This window comes from Maniola hyperantus, chromosome 14 (assembly GCF_902806685.2).
Source record: "Maniola hyperantus chromosome 14, iAphHyp1.2, whole genome shotgun sequence".
NCBI lineage: Eukaryota > Metazoa > Arthropoda > Insecta > Lepidoptera > Nymphalidae > Maniola > Maniola hyperantus.
In genome coordinates this window covers 14392284-14416214 of record NC_048549.1, presented here as the reverse complement: position 1 = coordinate 14416214, position 23931 = coordinate 14392284, and the positions used below count along the sequence as shown (strand labels likewise).

Below are 23931 nucleotides of genomic sequence, written 5' to 3'. Positions count from 1 at the left end.
TTTTTTTTTTAACTATATTTTGTAAAAGTTCACGATATAATATATTGCAATCGTGCAAATAAATGATTTTGATTTTGATACGACAAACCTATTCTATAGTTAAATAGATTTTGGTCTGACATGAACATTTACAGGCTACATAACAAAGAAACTGCCGACCTATTTAAGACAATTTTATTTATTTTAGACAATTTTTTTTTCAGTCCATACTTCAGTTATACTTATGTAATTGAAAATTCGTACTAATATTATAAATGCGAAAGTGTTTGTCTGTCTGTCTGTCTGTCTGCTAGCTTTTCATGACCCAACAGTTCAACCGATTTTGAAGAAATTTGGTACAGAGTTAGCTTACATCCCGGGGCAACCTCGGAAAATTAATGAGTTCCCACGGGATTTTTAAAAACCTAAATGCACGCGGACGAAGTTGCGGGCATCATCTAGTATTACAATAAAACTTAAAGCTAGCCTTGTAAAAAATAGGGATATTTTTAATATAATTAATTATTTTTATTGAGCAACTGTGCATCTTTGGACTGTCGTATATCATTGTCAACAAGACGGGCTTTCGATTGCTCTTCTGTCGGGAGTGATGTTTCTTTGTTTCCGATCGCGTTTGTTTGGCGAGTGGAGTGGACTGCTGTCCTAACGCGCACAATACACCTACCTGCTATTTAGGGCTCTCCTACCTTTTGCAGACCTATTTAATGAGACATATTTTTTACTAGCTTATGCTCGCGACTTCGTCCTTGTGGACTACACAAATTTAAAATCCCTATTTAACATCCTTAGGGGCTGAGTTTTCAAAAATCCTTTCTTAGCGGATGTCTAACGTCATAATAGCTATCTGCATGCCAATTTTCAGGCCAATCCGTCCAGTAGTTTGAGCTGTGCGTTGACAGATCAGTCAGTCAATCAGTCACCTTTTCCTTTTATATATTTAGACTAGCTGATACCCGCGACGTCGTCCGCGTGGAATTAGGTTTTTAAAAATCCCGTGGGAACTCTTTGATTTTCCGGGATAAAAAGTAGCCTATGTCACTCTCCAGGTCTTTATCTATACCCATGCATAAAAGCACGTCAATCTGTTGCACCGTTGCGACGTGATTGAAGGACAAACCAACAAACAAACAAACTTTCGCAATTATGTGTACTGATTTAGATTAGGCACTTTTAATGTTCCGAGCAGTCCCATTTAGCAGTTTGGTCCCTAAGTAATAATCACTACCCCTATTATAAATGTGAAAGTGTGTTTGTTTGTTGGTTTGTCCTTCAATCACGTCGCAACGGAGCAACGGAGAGGGACATATGCCTCTTTTTTATCCCGAAAAATCAAAAGTTCCCACAGGATTTTACAAACCTAAATCCACGCGGCCGCGGGCAGCAGCTAGTAGCTTATAATGATGAGTACAACGACCTCTATCAGGTTGTAACCCCATTCCATTAAATAGAAAATGTAAGAAATTATGATGAAGTGATTAATAATGTTATTTTATTCTTGAGTGGATTCGGGGAATGAAACCAAGACTTAATTGCGTTTCTATACAACTACAGAAACAACATTTAAAGCCTTTATTTACGGTTTTAACAATTAATCTTTTCTAATTATAAACACAAAATATCCGTTTACTTCAAAACACCGACAAAACTTCAGATTCAATTGACATAACTGTCAGTAGTGACATTTGACAAGCTAAGTCCACAGACTTCGATTCGAGACGGATATGTCTTTTATGCACCAAAGACAAAGTAATAAATTAAAGAAAAGCACTGAATAGGTGTCCATGGGTAAAGTGGTTTTCTTTACATGTATATAATATATTATTGGAATAATATGTTACATATGCATATAAATATAAGTCTGAATAGAATAAGTTAAAAAACGTAAGGCTATTAGCTTAAAAATCATGATCACAGTACAAAAAAAAGAACCTGTTTCATGACAATCCAAAAAGAAAAAGGTAAAAAAAAAATGCCGTGTTAAGCTATACAAAGTCTCCGATAACCATGTCGGAGGATTGCCAGCGAAACATACAAAAAAAAAAAAACCCCATTCCAAATGACCTTGTATAAGACAGAAGCGAAGCACAATTGGCATTGAAGGAATACCGTAAAGTCTGTAGCGAGGGCATTGACCTTTGCCCCTGAGGCTTGTACCTAGACAGCTCGAATGCAATTCGGAAAGAGTTTAAGCGTAGAAAATGAAAATCTTAGGCAAAGCAATCAATCAGCCTGCACTCTCGCCGCTTTGGGGACACCGCACGAATATCTAATTTTGTTTGTTACGCACCCCCCCTTACATAGACAAGGTGCTGGTGGGCTGGTGGTGGAGTAGAAAAAACCGGCCAAGTGCGAGTCAGGCTCGCGCAATGAGGGTTCCGTAGTACAGTCGTATTTTTTCGACATTTTGCACGATAATTCAAAACTATGATGCGTAAAAATAAATAAAATTGAAAATACTAATTTTTAGTTTATGACCACATTTTTTTTTTGTGTGATGTAACCCTAAACTTACGGTTTTCAGATTTTCCCCTTATGTCTGCTATAAGACCTACCTACCTGCCACATTTCATGATTCTAAGTCAACGGGAAGTACCCTGTAGGTTTCTTGACAGACAGACAGACAGACAACAAAGTGACCCTATAAGGGTTCCGTTTACCTTTTAAGGTACGGAACCCTAAAAATTGTAAAGAATTCTTATGTATAATTACAAGCTTATTTCGGCGACTTCGTCCGCGTGGACTACGCGAATTTCAAACCACTATTACACCCCTTTAAGAGTTGAATTTTCGAAAAAATATTGAAATTTTAACTACAGCGCCATCTAAATGTGATTGGATAAATTAATTTTATAGATGGCGCTGTTGCCATTATCTTGCATTGTTGCACATAAAAATGTTATAAAATATCTTGTACGATGGTATGGATAATGGAACCCTTCGTGTGCGAGTCCGATTCGCACTTGGCCGATTTTTTATTCAGTATTATTAAGTAGTTACCTACTTGTATCAAAAAAACTCCACCATCTCTTCATGTATAACCCTCCCTTTTCCCTTTTCACCCCGAGGCTAGAGCGCAGGCGTCGAACCCCCTAAATCCTAGCGGACGTTTTGATGGATCACCCTTAATGACAAGCACTGAAGGGGCGGCGTAGGGATGTGTGGTTATCGGCATTCGATATCGATACTCGATGTTATTATTGACGGAGTTGATGCGATACAATCTAATTGCCTATAGGGTGGGAGGGTGGTGGGAGTCATGGGACTATTTCAATAAATATTAAGAATGTTATTTGATTGTAATATAAGGTAATCATAAGTGAGATACCAAACTTTATTTATTACTTTTGCTGATAAATGTTTTTTAAAGAATGAATATAATTACGGCTAGTAGGTATAAACAGGTACTTGCTTTTTCATACGTAATAATATTTGCAATGCCCTCACAGGGCCACATGTACTTATATTATGTCAGCTTTAAGCATCTATCATCTAATCTACATGAACGATACTAATAATCTTTTTTTTTTTTTTTTTTTTTTTTTTTTATTCAGATACAAGTTAGCCCTTGACTGCAATCTCACCTGATGGTAAGTGATGATGCAGTCTAAGATGATAGCGGGCTAACCTGGGATATGGCAGTTTTTTTTTTTTACTAAACCCGTACCCCTTTGGTTTCTACACGGCATCGTACCGGATCGCTAAATCGCTTCGCGGCACGGCTTTGCCGGTAGGGTGGTAACTAGCCACGGCCGAAGCCTCCCACCAGACCGGACCAGAAATTTAGAAATTATAAAATTCCAAACCCCTGCCAGGAATCGAACCCGGGACCTCCCACTAATAAGACCACAGCGCTCACGACTGCGCCAGGAAGGTCGTCAACTTTATAATAATACTGGCTTATGCTCGCGACTTCGTCCGCGTGGACTACACCAATTTCAAATCCCTATTTTACCCCCTTAGGGGTTGAATTTTTTAAAAATCCTTTCTTAGCGGATGCCTACGTCATAATAGCTATCTGCATGCCAAATTTCAGCCCGATCCGTCAAGTAGTTTGACCTGTACGTTGATAGATCAGTCAGTCAGTCACCTTTTCCTTTTATAAATTTAGATTAGACTAGGTGATGCCCACGACTTCGTTCGCGTGAGTTTTGATTTTTAAAATTCCCGTGGGAATACTTTGATTATCCGGAATAAAAAGTAGCCTTATAGTAATTAAGTATGCAAGTTATAGTAATTAAGGATGCAAGCTATCTCGGTACAAAATTTCATCAAAATCGGTTAAACGGATGTACCGTTAAAAGCTAGTAGACAGACAGACAGACAGACAGACATACAGACAGACAGACAGACAGACAGACAGACAGACAGACAGACAGACAGACGGACAGACAGACACACTTTTACATGTATAATATTAGTATGGATTAAACACAAAAAAATAATTCTACCTACCTACGTATGTCCGGTATAGACTTTGAAACTATCCATCCGGTGTGCTCCAAAGCGGTTTCATTAGAAAGGCAACAATGCAAATATGGTTTTTTTAATAGCACACGTCAGGTATCTAGTATTAGGTAGTATATGTATATATGAATATGGATTTTGATTGCATCGACAAAAGCTAAGCACACCCCTACCCGCGCGAGGCATACGCCCTCCGCTATATGAACAGCACTCGCTACAATTGCATTAGACATTAGCGATTCCGTACCTCTCGCTTTTATTGTGGCATCCTCTCCGCAGACCCGACGCCGCAGAGAGGTGTTCTGAGTTTTAATTGTCTTCGGCCCGACGCCCGCGCCCCACAAGTGCATTGATTCTATTCAATACTTCCTAGGGTTGCCAACAACGACTTTTAATTATCAACGAATTAATAATCTTTTGAACGACATACTAATACCAATAATGCTAAACAATTTATAACACACTAGCTCATGCCCGCGACTTAGTCCGCGTGGACTACTCAAATTTCAAACCCCTTTTTTACCCCCTTAGGAGTTGTATTTTCAAAAATTCTTTCTTGAAAATACAACTCGTGGATGTCTACGTCATAATAGCTATCTGCATGCCAAATTTCAGCCCGATCCTTCCAGTAGTTTGAGCTGCGCGTTGATAGATCAGTCAGTCAGTCACCTTTTCGTTTTATATATTTAGAAGATTCAGAGGTTCTTAGTTAATAGTTTTTCGTGTTTTAAGAGGCTGTAACAATGAGTATGACACTAGACATCAAGTTGTAAACAAAAACGAGTTGCTATCAATCTACACATTCACTGCTGGACACTGCCTTCCGAAATTGTTTTTAAACAAACTTTAATTGATACCGAGTATTCGACAACCCTAATGTCAAATGTTTTAGCTCTATTGTTATCACAAACTATCTTTGGCGCGGCTTTTTTACACTTTTTCGCCTCCTTTGTTTCGCGGTTAGTGAATAGGTTCATTTCAAAAATATAACTTTTAACAGTTATTTTATTGAAAGAAAATAATAAAATAATTGAATGGTTGAGTACAATGTGCATTTATTTTCATTGATATAAAACAAAACACGTTAATTATATTTTTTATGTTAGACATCAACAAAAGGATAGGCAACTAGAAATAAAAGGCTGTCTATGTTTTATTCGTGTAAGTTTACCCTTTTTTACACAACTGTTCAAATGAAGGAGTGCAATGCTTTTAATATTTCTAAAAAAAAAACGAAAAATATTTTAAAAATCCTTTATTTCTTAAAAGTTTGCAATGCTAGAGATCAACGAACGTTGTGTAGATAGGTGTCGCGGAATCAATGCCGCGTCGTAGACGCGGCATTGACCCCAAGTTTTGCACGCTATACATTGCAGGTTTGAAAAATACTAAATCACTAAAACTACAACTCAGGTTATTGGTTTTATATTGTGTTTAGGTAATGTAAAAGCGCTAAGATTTCACTAGCGTTCTCATTACAGCCTTTATATACTCGGAAATGTATATATTCGGAACATATATACTAGTTTACATAGTTCACATAGTTAATTGCGAATCGAGTCACGACACAGTCTCATCAACTGAGCTCAATCATCAGGCGATAGTCCCTGCCCTATCGATTTAATCAAGAGAACACCGACACCCGGCCTGTCATATAAACCGACACAAACACTGCCTACATATAAACCGACACAAACACTGCCTACATATAAACCGACACAAACACTGCCTACATATAAACCGACACAAACACTGCCTACATATAAACCGACACAAACACTGCCTACATATAAACCGACACAAACACTGCCTACATATAAACCGACACAAACACTGCCTACATATTGCTATTTTTTTAATAAACTGACCACCAATAAAGTTAGGCCACCTCAAAAAAATTATTGGTAGCAAACTTTGATTAGATTAGCTGTTGTAAAAAAAACGGTCAAGTGTGTGTTAGGCTCGCACAATAAGGGTTCCGTAATATCGTACCTACAAGAAATAAAACTTTTAATTTTTTTATTTTCATAGCGGTAATTTTGAAATGTTTATTATTTGTCACACATTCTGTGAAAATTTCAACTCTCTACCTATTACGGGTCATGAGATACAGCCCACTGACAGACAGACGGACGGACAGTGGAGGCTTAGTATAATATGGTTCAATTGTATGATTCAAAAAACCCACATTTCCCTCACGTTGTTCTATTATTTAAACATGGGGTAGCGGCAGTTCGATCGGCCCTCAATCGAATCGATAGAGACAATCGGCCGATGATTGCAGTCGATTGACGAGCCAATGTCGTGCCTGGACTCATTAATGAGCTACCCTCTGTACTGAGCTACTTTATAATGTACAATGTTTCAAGTCTATTGAAGGATGTTTTTACTTAAGTAGGTACTGTTTGTTTGTTAAGTAGGTACCTCGGTTGTATGTATAAGGTGTTAAATCTAAGAAACATAGTGCAGCACATTAGCCATGTCGGCGTACAAATATAGAAGACAGTTGAGATTAAGTATATTTTTTTAATATCATCATCAAATACAGGCAATCATAAAATTAAACTTAGTAGGTACGAGTAATAATAATATAAGTAAAAAAGGAGGAGGTTCTCAATTCGACTGTATGTTTTTTTTTTATATGTTTGTTACGCGATTACTCCGTCATTTATGAACCGATTTTGATGATCCCTTTTTTGTTTTATAGGAAATACTTCAGAGGTGGTCCCATTTTAATTTGGTAAAGATCGGATGAATATCTTCGGAGATGGAGAACGGAACTCCTCAATAGATAAGAGTAAATTGCTCGCGATCAGTATAATAGCTTTGTAAACAGTAGGGTTTTAACCAGACATAGCATATTTTTAACCGACTTCTCAATTGAAATGTATGTTTTTTTGTTACAGATAAGGATAACAGCTGACCATAAAAATTGAAAGAAAGTGATCCAAAGGTAAGTTTCACATGTTCAGCCTACTTACATCGTTCACTGGACATAGGCCTTACCGAAGACACAGTACTGTACCCGTAGTACAAGATTTTACGTCTCACCAAACCAAACCAAATTCGAGAGTCGAAATACTTCCGCGTTACAGTAAACTGGATCTTAAATGCCTTGTTTTAAAGCTCAAGTTTGTCTACACTTCTACAGCCAGCGCTCCAAGCGGAAACATTGCGAAATTAAAATCAGTGGCATTGAATATTTGACTTCAATTCAAGGCTGTTTAGGTCCATTTTACTGTAACGCGGAAGTATTTCGACTCTCGAATTTGGTTTCGTTTGGTGAGACGTAAAATCTTGTACTAAGGGTACTGATCTTGGACGATCTAAAGGTACTGATTGACCACACACGGTGTACCTATCGTATTTTCCATTCGCTCACTTCCCGCTATCGTCTTAAAGTCGTTAGTCCAGTGGGCTGGAGGTCGTCTCACACTGTGCCAGTAAGCGGTGTCTAATCCAAAACACGTCTGCCCCAGCGGCCATCGGTTCTGCGACAGATACGGCCTGTCTACTGTTACTTAATTTTTTTATTTTTATTTTTATAGATTTAACTAGCTTATGCTCGCGACTTCGTCCGCGTGGTCTAAATAAATTTCAATCCCCTATTTCACCCCCTTGGGGGTTGAATATTCAAAAATCCTTTCTTAGTTGATGCCTACGTCATAATAGCTATCTGCATGCCAAATTTGAGCCCGATCCGTCCAGTAGTTATAGCTGTGCGTTGATAGATCAGTCAGTCAGTCAGTCAGTTTTCATTTTATATATTAATTTAGATGAAAAGTGAACATTTTACACCACACTTTTAGACCAAAGCACTAGATAAAAACTGAGACTGGGGTTTGCAATTTGCAGCCCAAATAGACCGTAGTCTGCGCTAGGACTACGGTTTAGATATACTGAATCCCAGTATAGCCCAACAACCTGCAAAAAAAAAAATATTTATTGCCATAGCAGGACCAAAAACAACGGATGTTTGCAGTTTGCAAGTTGCTAAAATTAACCCAAAAAACATATACAGATCTACACAATAATTTCGCCTCCATTACCATTAGTCATAAAGCTTAAATTCTGTCGAGTTCATGAGCCATACTTAGCATTGCACCACTCATCGAAACAGTAAAGATTTGCAACCTTATTTCAATAGAAGTAGAGCTCAAAATGATCGTATATTTTGTGGTGCAGTAAATCGATCGACGCGCGCATTTCGCTGTCATCGTATGCGTATACGCACGCCTCATCCGTAGTAGGGCGGCAATAATTTATTGTGTCCTTTGCGGGAACCGATAAATAAAACTAATGTTTGCGGATATCCCTTGTTATAATTATATTGGACGCATTTATGTTGTTGTTATAATAATATAGGATAGGAGTGGAGAAAGCGGATAGAGACTTGGAGAGGCGCGAGGGGTGCAACGGATTGACGTGATTATTTTGACTGGAGCACAGTGACATAGGCTACTTTTATCCCGGAAAATCAAATTCAAGAAAATCAAAGATTTTTAAAACCTAAATCCTAAAGTTGATGCCCGCGACATCGTCCGCGTTACTCGTACATTATATAAATCCTATATAATATCCTATTTGTATGTTTAGACTTTAGACCAAAGAATTTTTAAATATCTACTAATACTTATGTAAGTTATAAGAATGATTACTTCTAAATCTATGCTTCAGACTATGTTGTACTTACTATAACTTGTTAATTTAAGTTTAATATGACATTCTTACTGATAATCGAAACTATTTTATATTAACATACTTGTACCTACCTAATATTACTAAATTATTAACAAAGAAGAAACTAATTGACATTATAACAAACTTAATTAATTAGTGCGATCAATAAATAAAAATAATTTCGATTCAAAATGAATGTCCTATATAATTATCTGATAAAATCTATTATAAAATAATGTAACACGTATGTATTGTTAATGTACCTAACTTTGCAATGCCCTAACGGGGCTTCATGTAACCATGAAAGCAAATGAATAAATAAATCATAAATCAAACTTTTACTAGTGGACCCTACACTAGGAGATGACCTGTATCGTAGGGTCCGAATATCGCATCATACTCATGGTCACCCCAGTCTCGTACTAAACATATTTACTGCCGCACAACTTGAGCTATCTGTTATCTGTTAACTCCTGGGTGGTCACCGCACGTCCTGACTTAACTGTTGGCTTAACTATTAGTTCATTTCGCTACAATAACCCGCTGTTTGAACTTTAACTAATCACCATTAAACCTAGGCGTTGTTTCCTTCACACTTACGGCGGTTACGCACACATCTGATCCGAGTCCTTGAAAATACGTTCTTTTTTAGGGTTCCGTACCTCAAAAGGAAAAACGGAACCCTCATAGGATCACTTTGTTGTCTGTCTGTCTGTACTTCCCGTTGACATAGAATCATGAAATTTGGTAACCCATACTTCCATACTAATATTATAAATGCGAAAGTGTGTCTGTCTGTCTGCTAGCTTTTCACGGCCCATCCGTTCAACCGATTTTAATGAAATTTGGTACAGAGATAGCTTGCATCTCGGGGAAGGACATAGGCTACTCTTTATCCCGGAAAATCAGAGTTCCCACGGGATTTTTAAAAACCGGAATCCACGCGGACGTAGTCGCGGGCATTATCTAGTAAACAATAAGACATTCATTTAACTGACGAATTAATTTGCGTACAGACGAGACATTACAGTTAAACGCAGTGTCATTAATATGTCATGCTTTATGTCGAGTGTCACGACTCACGAGAGTGGCAGTGTCACGCTCGGCGGGTTCTCGGCGTGACACTGTGCTTTATTGCCTTTGTGTTTGAAAATTCAAATTTAAAAATACATAACCACTTGCAAAAACGAACGAGAATTGCGCTCGCTTTAGGCAACACGATGTTACTTGGAAGATTTATTTATGTTATAACTAGCCGTGCGTTGATTTAGGTTTTTATGTTATAACTAGCCGTGCGTTGATTTAGGTTTTTATGTTATAACTAGCCGTGCGTTGATTTAGGTTTTTATGTTATAACTAGCCGTGCGTTGATTTAGGTTTTTAAAAGTCCCGTGGAAACTTTTAATGACTGACTGATCTATCAACGCACAGCTCAAACTACTGGACGGTTCGGGCTGAAATTTGGGCTCAGACTAAGAAAGTATTTTTGAAAATTCAACCTCTAAGGGGGTGAAATAGGGGTTTGAAAATTGTATAGTATTGCATAAGCTAGTAATTCATGTTCAGCCAGGTAATCACAAGGTTATCAAGAGCCATCTTTATATTTTACAAAATTATTTTAATTAATTAGAATGTTTAATAAAAATAATATAAAGATAGCGTAATAAAGATGTTTGTCTATAGATGTTGATCGCAAGCGTGCGCAAGCGCAGCGTAATCCGAGCCACGTGCCGCGCACGGGGTTCTTTGAACAGATTGATCCGGGGCTATGCCAGCTCTATCTGCTTACTATCTGTGTTATCTTTATTGATATAAGTCCCGCAAATTGCTATTGCGCTGGAACCATGTCTCATGAACATCGAAATGACGTCATTTTGACGTCAGCCGAAAAAAAAATATACCATCAGCTCGAAACTTCAGTCTAGTGCTGACGTCACTAAAATAAAAAGTTTTATTGTAACACTAGCTTATGCTCGCGACTTCGTCCGCGTGGACTTCAAAATTTCAAAACCCTATTTCACCCCCTTAGGAGTTAAATTTTCAAAAATCCTTTCTTAGCGGATGCCTACGTCATAATAGCTATCTGCATGCCAAATTTCAGCCCGATCCGTCCAGTAGTTTGAGCTGTGCGTTGATAGATCAGTCAGTCAGTCAGTCAGTCATTCAGTCAGTCAGTCAGTCAGTCAGTCACCTTTTCCTTTTATATATATAGATTTTCAATAAAAAAAACTTCAAAATACTTGATAATCCATTGGTGTTCATTCTCCTTATTTCTCCATTAAATTATTATGTTCTGACGTACGATTTCTCCATCGTTCAGATTGTCCGTCCGGCGCCGAGTCCGGACAAAGCGCTGGACACTTCAACAAATAAGACGTTCGACCTTTTTCTCGATCACTACTGATAAGAAAAGAATAGAATTCATAGTGAAAGTGTAGTGCTAGTGCAATTTAAAGAACACAAGAACAAAGTGTCTTCCAATAAGGTATCTTAACTATAAACTAAGCTAAGTCAATGGACAGATTCTTAGGTATAAGTACGTTTATAAGTTTAGGTTAATATAATATTGCTTATTAGCCTCTTTCATAGGCTAGATTGTAATGGTAGTAAAGTACTGGTGACAGTGCTTTACGACAAAAAAAAAAAAAAAAAAAAAAAACTACTGATAAGTAAAACGCAGATATAACTTTCTAGTGATGAGCCGTTTGAAGTTATCGATAAAATATTTAACAAAATTGGGTTTGAACTTTGAAGGGAGGAATAGGTACATAAGGTTCATCGCTGGAACAAAGCCATATCTACAGTTAGAGTTCTGAAAGACAGCGTAAACGCTTATAAAATTGTATTTTTTCCTGTTTGGGAAGCGTTGCTCCGTTGCGACGTATTTGAAGGAAAACCAACAAACCAAACTAATAAACAAACACACTTACGCATTTTTATTAGTTAGTTACCCGTAACTGGTTTAATGGGTTGCGAAGCTGAAGTGGTAATGGGCAGGGCACATAGTTCGGAAAACCGATAGACGTTGGGGTCCCAAGGAACTCAATATTTTTCCTCTTTCATTTGACATCCCACTCGATACAATAGCAACAGAAAATGTTTAAAGACCCCCATATTTTGGATGTAACATCCGTCAGCTCGGTTTTGTTCATATAAAATGTAGCCTATGTCACCCGGACCATAACAACAAATCATATGACACCTCATTCATCAAAATCGGTTCAGCCGCCACAGTGGAACACACATAGATACAAATATACATACATACATACATACATATACATAGACTGCCAAAATCATAACCCTTCACACGACTTTGCAGTAGTCGGGTAAAAATTATCATCCGTGTAGTTTCACATTTGTACAAAACCAAAGCAGAGCGAAAAGACTAAATAAAAACCTCATTTACAAACCTAGGTTACAGTTCAAAGTGCAGCCCGAACAAACATTTTCCGCCTTTTCAATTATATTTAGAAACAATAACATACAGCCATCTTGAAAATCATGAAGCACTTGTAGTTAAAACGTTAAACGGCCTGCCGAGGGCGGAGGGCGGAGGGCCATAGAGCGCGCCGCACTACGCCAGCAATGTCACTGGAGGGCCTGAGATGTATAAAAACACTTGTTTTGAGTACATTATAAAACTAGAGTATTTTGTATATTTTATAAATCTGGCCTGACGATATCTCAAACGCATACCTATTATAAGAGCTATGATAGCCTGGAGGTTAAAAAGGTCTGAAAGAAAAATTGGGAAAGTTAGTCTAAAAAGTCAGAGATGCATTCCTTCGTTCGATCTCGGACCTCTAACTTTTCGGAATTGTGTGTAGTTCAAGAAATTAAATATCACTTGCTTTAGCGTTGAAGGAAAACATCGCGAGGAAACCTGCATGCCTGAGAGTTCTCCATAATGTTCTCAAAGGTGTGTGAAGTTTGCCAATCCGCACTTGACCAGCGTGGTAGATTATGGCCTAAGTCCTTCTCAATGAGAGCCCCATGACATGAGACCCATCAATAGTGGGCCGGCGATGGGTTGTGATCGTGATTATAATGATTTATAGCTGACTAGTGACACCGACCGCGCTAAATATTCGAGGTGCGTGCCCGGGATCGAACCCCCGACCCACCAAAAATAAACCTGACATCCTAACCACTAGGCTATCACCGCTTCTAGTCAGCAATAAGCCTTTACAATTCAGTCACAAAAAATATGTGGTTTTGCTTCGCCTTTATTGATAAACTAGCTTAAACCCGCGACTTCGTCCGCGTGGACTACACAAATTTCAAGCCCCTATTTCACCCCCTTAGGGGTTGAATTTTCAAAAATCCTTTCTTAGCGGATGCCTACGTCATAATCACGGAACAGAAAACAGGTCATAATAGCTATCTGCATGCCAAATTTTAGCCCGATCCGTCCAGTAGTTTGAGCTGTGCGTTGATAGATCAGTCAGTCAGTCAGACAGTCATTCAGTCAGTCACCTTTTTCTTTTATATATTTAGACTATTTCTATATTACTTATCGATAAAGTCACATCACTTCTAGTTTCTCAAGCTATCTACCTGCTCGCGCACTCAGCGTCGCCGGCGAGTCGCGCAACTGTCGCCTCTTGACTTGACTTGGGCACAAAAAACACAAAAACACACAAACCTAATGGCTACCACTGATAGATTTGTTGCCGTACGCACTTGAGAGCTTGAGACATGTGCTGGGATTTTTTCGACTGGTAGATATTATAGAACGGAAATATGAGTCGTTTGTCTGTCGTGTTTTGTACATGTTTTGTAAGAAAATAGATGATGCCTGCGACTTCGTCCGCGTGGAATTAGGGTTTTTAAAAATCCCGTGGGAACTCTTTGATTTCCCGGGATAAAAAGTAACCTATGTCACACTCCAGGTCTTTACCTATACCTAGACATGCAAAAAATCACGTCAATCCGTTGCACCGTTACAACGTGATTGAAGGACAAACCAACAAATCAACGAACCAACAAACGAACAAACCAATATACAAACACACTTTCGCATTTATAATGAGGGTACAGATAAAAAGTCAGGTAACACGCAAAAATAAAATCGAACCTATCCAATCGTCAGTTTTTGCCCCTCACAGCGTTATCGTAACCAAATAATCTACAAATGACATCCGGTGTTCTCAGAAAGTGCCTTATCTCATTTCTCGGAGCTTGAGAATTATGCCATGGGTTATGGGTCGACCTATGGGTTAGTTAGGTGACAGTTTACGGGATATTTTATTGACGGGAAAAAATGCCATCGCAAAAAATTGTAGAGTCAATTTGTTATCTGTAGACTTTTATTGATATGCCTAAGATATCACTACCCATATTATCTAAATGTATAAAAGGAAAAGGTGACTGATTGACTGACTGACTGATCTATCAACGCACAGCTCAAGCTACTGGACGGATCGGGCTGAAATTTGGCATGCAGATAGCTATTAAGACGTAGACGTCCGCTAAAGATGCGCGTCATAAGCTAGTATTGTATAAAATGAGAAAATATGTTTGTTTGTTGGTTTGTCCTTCAATCACGCCGCAACGGAGTCACGGAGGCAACATCATAATAGCTATCTATATGCCCAGCCCGATCCGTCCAGTAGTTTGAGCTGTGCGTTGATAGATCAGTCGGTCAGTTAGTCTGGTATTCATTCAGTCACATTTTCTTTTTATATACATATTTAGATATTCGAAAACGAAATCGAAAGTCACAGCCGTTACGTAGAACCACTTCAGTTCAGGAAATGAAACGTTAAAATTGTTTTCTTTTCAACGCGCAGAAAATTACGTTATACAATGAAAACTCATTCAGTTGACCCGGCGTAACGAAAGGAGGTCAACAAATCAACGCGGACCTCCCAAAGAACACTTGATGCGGCAATAAATTACGAGGAAGAATCGCCCTTTAATATGAACTCAGACCTCCCTTTATGGCCGTAATGGGGGAAGGAGATATTTACAAATCCTTACCCCTGATCTTTGTAACGGGGTATTACGGACGGAAGCTGCCTTATGACCCTATTAAGACCCTGTAACGTTGTCGTTTAAAGAAGTGACCTTAGGTGCAGTAATATCCATGCCTACCTTTGAAAAAGAAGTTTGGTGTTAGATTTCCATCATAGGGCATGCAGTTCAATTCAATTTAAAAAAAAACTTAGATTTTCTTTAAATGCTCAGGTGTGATCGTTTAGGTGAGGTTAATTCTACTTTTTAACCGACTTCCAAAAACGAGGTGGTTCTCAATTCAGCCCGTTTTTTATGTATGTTCAGTGTTTACCGATTTTTTCGAGGTTTCTGGACCGATTTGCAAAATTTTTGACGTCACAGTTGACACAGCAAATATGGTGAGTCCTTTCTTAAAATGCACTATACAATTTCTTATCCAGTTTATTACTACTACTTTCTTAATCTTATACAATGTATTACATTATATTATTCTAATAGATAAGTATTTAGTATCCTCATTTCAACCCATTTTTTTTGTCGCTGGGAAATTCGTTTACCCCCTTTGGAAGCCAGCCAGCCAGCCAACCAACTGGAGGGAAGGTATGTGAGACTCGCCGGCCGAGAGGCGACCGGAATACCCACTAAAACCCAGCGGCACTCCAGCGCGTCGCCTGGCGACTGGGTCACGGAAAAACCGAAGCAATCAACCGCGACCCAGCCGGCGACGTCCCCACCGGTGACCCACTCACGAGATCCCTCCCAGAACAGGCATGCAGATTTTCCCACGATGTTTTCCTTCACAACTAAAGCAATTCATATTACTTTATTAAAATGTTTTAAGCAAAATAATGATATCATAACTATGAAAAGTTAGAGGTGCACACGCCCTGGATCGAACCTCGAATCCCCTCAATAACACATCCGACATCTTAATCACTAGTCCATCACCACTTTTTCATTCGAATACTATACCCATGTGCTTCGTCTTCGCTCAAGTCAATTAGGAACCGGCTGAACCTTGCACCTAAAACAAAATGTTATTATATAGAAACATAAAATCCTCCATCAATTTTCCATCTTGCTTGTCTATTCCTTCAGACCGAAACGTAATAGGGGAATTCAAGTGTCTCGAAATTTTGCTTCAGTTTTTTTCGAGCCGGGGTCGCTTTAACGAAGTCTGCTCGGTAAATTAACAATCAATCAAGTCAAGCGCCTCCTTAAGTGCTTCTGCCCTCGATGGCGACTGGTTCCATTACCCTACGGTATGGCTAAATATTTAAATCTTAAAATATCTTTGGGCACCTTCTTCGAGAGATACTTCTTACTTTGGTTAGACCTTAAATTAAATTAGTGCTTTCAAATGCGTTGTTTTCAACATTTACCTGCATGCATTTTTAGGGCTACGTACCTCAAAAGGAAAAAATAAACCCTTGTAGGATCACTTTGTTGTCTGTCTGTCCGTCTGTCCATCTGTCGGTCGTATCTGTCAAGAAAACCTATAGGGAAAACCTATATAACCTATAAACCTATAGGTAGAGAAATTGTGGTTAAATTCTTTCAGCCGTACCCTGTGGGCACGTGTCCAGTGTACCTACATTGTACGATAAATACTTTAATAATTAAGTTATTATTATTATCATACTAGCTGATGCCCGCGCCTTTGTCCGAGTGTATTAAGGTTTTTAAAAGCCCATTGGAACTCTTTGATTTTCCGGGATAAAAGCAGCCTATGTCACTCTCCAGGTCTTTAACTATACCCGTGCAAAAAATCACGTCGATCCATTGCTCCGTTGTGACGTAATTGAAGGAGAAACCAACAAACCAATAAGTAAACCAACAATCAAACACACTTTCGCATTTATAATATGGGTAGTGATTATGGGTAGTGATTCGTATCGTATGACAATGTACCCGCGCCACGTCGAAGCGGCCGCCGAATAGCAACAGCTCGGTCCCTGGCCTCCAATTTGCCCAAATCTATAAGAGCCTCCGCCCGCCCTCCGCCCCCGCCCCCGCCCGCCCTACACACTCAATTTGTCCCTATTCAACTAAAATATAAGATCATTCATGTAGCGATCATATTGTACCTCTAGAGAGAACAATGGCTCAATGGTTTACGGGCAGGAACATAATTCCAGAGCACGTAAGTTCATCAAACGCCATCCGTCGCACTTACTGAGCACAAGCTCTAAGCTTAGTTTATAGACACGCTTGGCTGAAATCCGACCTGCTGGCAAGTGATGATGCAGCCTAAGGTGACGTACATTAGACAGTGACAGAGACAACGCTCTACAAAGCCGAAATGTCATTCTAAAAGGCCGATGTACATTACTTTCGGCCGCGTACTGATGATTCCTAGTTCCATAGTTCCACCAGATGCTTTAAAATAAAATATGATTTCAGCAGCACTAATTAAGAGATATGAATTCGTAATGCAGCTGAAAAAGTAGATATTTCAGTCAGGCGGCCGCGCTGGCAGCTGGCGTCTGGCGTCTGGCGGCTGGCCAACAAACAACGCTTTTTGCGAATCTGGCAAATGTCACCAAAAATATGCAACTATTTTTCATATTTTACTATTGTTACCTACTTGTTGTTTCGTTTCAAAATGATTCAAAAAAATTAACATTCATGGTGTCGCTTGCTAAGTTAGCCTCTGTAGTAATAAAATGACGTGATTTTTTGTATAGCGGTAGTTTATGGGGCTAGAATTAATTATTAGGGAGAATAATTTTAAAAAATCATGATTTTTATTCATTTTAAAAATAATTAATTATTAACGTCAGGCTGTACGGAAAGCGATTAATGATGTCATATATATATTTTTTATTTTATAACATAAAAATTATTTTTCAGCCTAAATTAAACCGGTCAAGTGCCAGTCAGGCTCGCGCAACGAGGTTCCGTAGTACAGTCGTATTTTTTTGACATTTTGCACGATAATTCAAAAGCTATGATGCATAAAAATAAACAAAAATCTGTTTTAGAATACACTGGTGAAGCCCTTTCATATGATACCCCATTTGATATACATAGTTATTAGTTATCTTACTTCGAAAATTGAAAATACTAATTTCTAGTTTTTTTAAAAACCTATCTCCAGTGAACGAAGTTACGGGCATTATCTAGTAGATTTTTAGTTCATGACCACAATTTAAGTTTTTTTGTGTGCACATTTTTAAAATGCACAAAATGTAGGTACAAACATGTAACAACATCTCCAGCCATGTATAAGCACAAATCTTTTCCAGAGATACGGTATTGTATTCCACATTTCAGCAAACACGAGCGGAAACGTCCGCCGTCCGCACCGGATGCGCCCGTCTGCCGGAAGTACACCTCATTTCCGCCTACCTACCCGGCGCCGAACACTCCATGTGAAAGAATTCTCCTTAACAGTACATGTATTATCAATATAGGTCTTTTTTTTTTTTTTTTTTAATACAATAAAACTTAAAGCTAGCCTTATCTAATTACTATATAAATCATGACCGCGTGGAATGGTGCCTAGAATACTGGCTGCATTTCCGCGCTGGACAGCCAGGCTGATCCGTTGCGCAAAAAATGAGCCAGCCCTTCTGTCACCAGTTGAGGCTATTAATCGCGGTGAAATGTCTCGTAAAAAATTTTTAGCACTAAGACTCCATGGCCCCAGGGTCTCCACGGCAAACGGCACAAAAATGTAACTCTCTATAAGAGAGGCATACTTGCGCCGCTTGCCGTTTTCAGCTGTTTCTGCTGCGGCTCCCGGTCTTGTTATTTCAAAGACCATTCATATTCCACTAGCTGATGACTACGATTTCGTGCGTGGCGTGGATTTAGGTTTTTAAAAAACTCTTGGGAACTAGATTACAACATGGGGTTATTCAAGACTAACAAATTCCTAAAAGGCCGGCAACGCATTGGCATTCATATCACATTTTAGCAACGGAAATAGCTGTTGAACTATTTGACTGAAAAGTCCAACAAATTGCATTTTTTTACAATTTTTCGAAAGCAGCAAAAATAATAGCTATTTCTTTGAAATTCATTAGTTCAATTCCCATACATCTGGAATGTCAATTTTGTATGTGGTCTGTGATAGGCTGATAGCCTAGCGATGGGATGCAAATGCAAACAAAAATGTGAAAATGATATTTTTCTATGAATTTGTAAAATCTGCCTATGGACAAATATTCAAATTCATTTTTGAAATATGGCAGCCAATTAGGCCGATTTTATTTTGTTAGTCATCTCTGTAGACTTTGCGTTTTAAAAATATTAAAACGAAATTCAGCCTGAATAGCTAAAGGGATATGCAATGCACTAGAAGCTCAATGATGCAAAATTGTCTATTGATTTCGGTGTGGGTATTTTAGGGATTTTAGGAGGTTAAATGATAATTTTTATGTTTGAATTTCGATTATTATTTGAGCTGGGCCTGATACCCCAGCCCTAGTGGTAAGAGTTAAGAGGTAACCTTCCCATAAGGGCGGGTTACCCTGTTCGATCCTGGGCACCCCTCTAAACCTCTTAAAAAACATCTTCATGCCTAATATGCTAATACAAAGAATAAAAAATACAGTAGGTATATGTTTAAAAACAAAGGGCGACCTCCTCACTACTAGTGATCTCTTTCAGTGAGCTATGTATAATTTAAACAATTAGGAACCTCAATAACTCAACGAGTAAAGGACTGAAAACCGAAAAGGTCGACGGTTCAAACACCGCCCGTTGCACTATTGTCGGTCCTACTCCTAGCACAAGGTTGACGCTTAGTTGGAGAGGAATGGGAAATATTAGTCATTTAGCATGTTCTTTTAAAAAAAACACTGGTAAATCACTTGCACTGTGTAAACAATTGCAGCAAGTCAATCTCTGCCACTTTTTCAATGCAAAATAAGTTTCGCAATTTGACTGCAAGTTAGATTGCTAGTGCGCACTTAGCCTTATTCTAACCTAGAGAGAGAGATTTTCGCCACACCACTCGCCCACACGAGAAAGCAGAAACATTCCCGTACACTTTTGCAAATTGCAAGCATTGTGCTTGTCTTTTCCACTCTAGTATATGGAGGTGTGAAGAAAATATAAATATCACTTTGGTCCCCGGGGCCCGCGTGTTGGGGTTACTCACACTTGTCATTGCCGTGAAGATACGTGTATAGTGGCATAGAATAGTTAACCTAACTACATGTAGAAGCTAAGCTAGATAATAGCTACACTTAGCTAAATTAGAAAGAGTAGGCATTTACCGCGTTCAAATCAAAAGAAAAGGTGACTGACTGATCTATCAACTTCTTTGCGATACCTGTGCCTTCCTACTCTACATAATTTATATTCTTTGAGAAGGTGAAGTCTGGAAATAAATCACGATCGGGCAGGTCACGTACCCGGTGGGGTTCGGAACTACCAACTATCTGCCAACTTTGGACGTTCGGTATTTGTGGAGATAAACTTCCAAGCGTATCGCGCGTTGCTTTATTAGTTCAACTTTTGGCGCAGATTTATAACATAGATAAGCGAATGATATTTAGCTAATGTAAAATGTGTGGAATTTAAATAAAAGTATATTACATTTAACGCAATAAGTACGTTTAAAAAGACCTGTGCCGACTGACTGACTAAACTATGAACACATTGTATTTAAAACCGTTGGGATTAGACAGAAACTTGAAATTTCGATAGAATATACGCGCTCACTATAAAAATTTCATCCATAATCAAGGGGTGAAACGTTTACTAAGAAAGTCCTTCATTTTTCAAGTCATGTCTATAAAAATTAATATTTGGGGTTTTGGTTAAAAATGAAGGAATACGTATTTCAGGAATTTTAGAAAGTTCACTCTAAGGGGATTAAAATAGAGAATGAAACGTTAATTTTCAAGTTATACTATTTTGGAAAATTGGTAATTAGGCATTCAAACAAAAGTAGGCACTCTACGTATTTCTGGATTTTTGGAAATCCCACCCTCACACCGATTTTCAAAAATTCCATTCGTGCGATGCTGGGACTGTAAACTAACTAAATATTTCCTGCCGCAGAACTCAGTAATACATCTGCGTGTAGCCTATTTAACTACTCTATGATATCACTTTTTATAGCAATGTCTACTATGGATCTCCACACACTGGTGCCCCGGGAATAAGGCCTTACTTATATTTTTCCCATCTCCATTTACTAGAGTGGAAAAGAGTAGGCAGCATACTTAAAATTTTGGTTGAATTTTCAAAAATTCTTTCTTAGCGGATGCCTACGTCATAATAGCTATCTGCGTGCCTTTCAGCCCGATCCGTCCAGTAGTTTGAGCTGTGCGTTGATAGATCAGTCAGTCAGTCAGTCACCTTTTCCTTTTATATATTTATATTTCTAGTTAGATTAAGCTTTTAGTTCTGTTAAAGTAAACTATGTAGTTCTGTAGTAATGAGTGAATCTTGTGAGTTGTGACACTATACTAAAATTTCAAATTTAAATTTAAATAAATAATTAAAGCCATATCAAATCAACAACATAAGGAAACACACGCAACACACACTCACACACACACACACACACACACACACACACACACAAACACACACACACACAAACACAAACACATACACACACACGCACGACACATTGCATGCTAATTGTTTAGACGTAAGTATTTATAGTTTTTGTTAACACAACTATTATGTTTGAGACTGAGGAGGAGGAGCGGGGACCCTGAGACACAGGTTTATCAAACTTACTTCAGGGTTCCCGACACTAAACTGTAAACCGAAATTGTTGTCATAAATAAATTTTCATTTCATTTTCATTTCATTTCATACATCGTCGTAGATATTCGTTCGCGAAATTCGCGCTTACACATATCAGAAAAAGTTTAGGTAAGCTGGTAATGAGGGTAGTGGGTACAACACGTGTGAGTTATAGGCGGCCCTCAATCAGGGAGGCCGGAGGGAATGCTTATTGAATATAGAATGTCAGCTGGCATTCCAAATATTTCGCCACATATCACACGGTCGTAACTAATGATCCTACGGAACCTGCAGTTTGCTTTGACCGCATCGGTTAATTTGCTCATTGGAACTGAACCAACATTTAAAAAAAGTCAAGTGAATCGGACTTGCACACGAAGAGTTCCGTACCATTGTTAACATATACCTTACACGTTTATGCAGAACACTGCAAGTTAATGACGGACGGCGCCATCTATATGACTAGCTTATGCCCGCGACTTCGTCCGCGTGGACTACCCTTTCAAAGCTCTGTTTTACCCCTTTAGGAATTGAATTTTCAAAAATCCATTCCTTAGCTGCATGCCACACAATAGCTGCATGCCAAATTTCAGCCCGATCGGTCCAGTAATTTGATCTGCGCGTTGATAGATCCGCTCCCTACAAGAGACCTATGTCCAGCTGTGGACGTCTATTGGTTGACGATGATGATGATGATGATGTTGATAGATCAGTCAGACACCCAGTCGGTCAGTTAGCTTTTCCTAGCGCACGCCGTAGCGCGGGGGCTGTGCGGGTGTGCGGGGTGTTCCCTCCCCGATTGCCATCTCGACCTGTCGCGCACTATACATGTGAATCAAATCTAATCAAATCAAATCAAATGGTTTATTCAAAATACGTAATAAATTACACTTTTCGAAAGTCCGTTGTTGCATTTGTAAGTTGATAGTTATAGGTACCACTATGGTGATAGTTTTTTCGCGAATTTAAAATTTTAATTTAAAAAAAAAAATTGTGAAATAATCACAATTTTTAGTGGCCCCATGGAATTATGCTATGACTGGTTAAAAATCTACTGTTAACTAAGCTATTACACTGATCGCGAGCATGTTCGAAGATGTTCATCAGATCTTCACCAAATTTAAATGGGACCAACTTTGAAGTATACCCTTTCAAACAAAAAAAGAATTTTCAAAATCGGTCCAGGCGTCTTCGAGAAATCGGGGAACATACATAAAAAAAAAAAAAAGATTCCGACGAATTGAGAACCTCCTCCCTTTTTGAAGTCGGTTAGTAAAAAATAAAAATAAAAGATTCCGACGAATTCAGAACCTCCTCCTTTTTTTGAAGTCGGTTAAAAACTAAACAGGTAGGTCCAAACACAGCGCGCTCCATCAGCCCATTACGACCATTGCCTAACTAAGCCTGTCAAATATCCTGCCCAAATTCACTATTTTATTATTTGGCACTTAGTTGTGATCAGATTTATATTATACTATTATGTATAAGTATTTTGCAGCCTTGAAATTTTTTCTTCTAAATTTTAATCGTCCTTGTCAACCGATAGACGTTCTGCACGACATAGGTCTCTTGTAGAGACTTGCACACGCAACGGTGGTGCAACACTTGAATTCAGCGGCTCAATACTTTTACTTTGAACGCACTTGTAATGTTACATGATTAGTACCTAATTACAAACATCCCAGAAAAGTGAACCAATTCAATGCCGTACAGCTATTAAAACAACGTGAACTGCAACGCCGGTATGCTCATTCTGAGACCCGTGCTGAGTAGTGCCAATCTGCACTATGGACTATGGCTAAACCCTTTTTATTCTGAGACCCGTGCTCAGTAGTGAGGCGGTGATGATGATGGCTTTTGAAACAGTGGCACCGATTCTAAGCACAACCTAATTTTAGAGTATTCGCACCCTCTTCTTACTATTGTAATATGAAAAGGACAGAAGCAGTTTGACATTTTTCTAAATTTAATTTTTAGATGGTAAAACCCGTGATTTTAGCACGCACTCGCGAACCTACTGTTGAAATTTGTATTGTGCACAAAATTTTAGAGTCTTTAAATGTGAAAGTCATGTTCCGTTCCTTTTTTAGCATTAGTAAAAAGAAAAGG

At 38.6% G+C, this 23931-nt stretch overlaps 1 protein-coding gene across 1 annotated transcript in view; it reads left to right on the top strand.

The window, feature by feature from the left end:
- The window catches only part of fz2 (frizzled 2), a 223244-nt gene that overhangs the window by 19232 nt on the left and 180081 nt on the right, over positions 1–23931 (top strand). The window contains exon 2 of the mRNA XM_069503099.1: positions 7371–7417. The gene's annotated coding sequence lies outside the window, so the exon portion shown is untranslated. The remainder of the gene's footprint in view (positions 1–7370; positions 7418–23931) is intronic.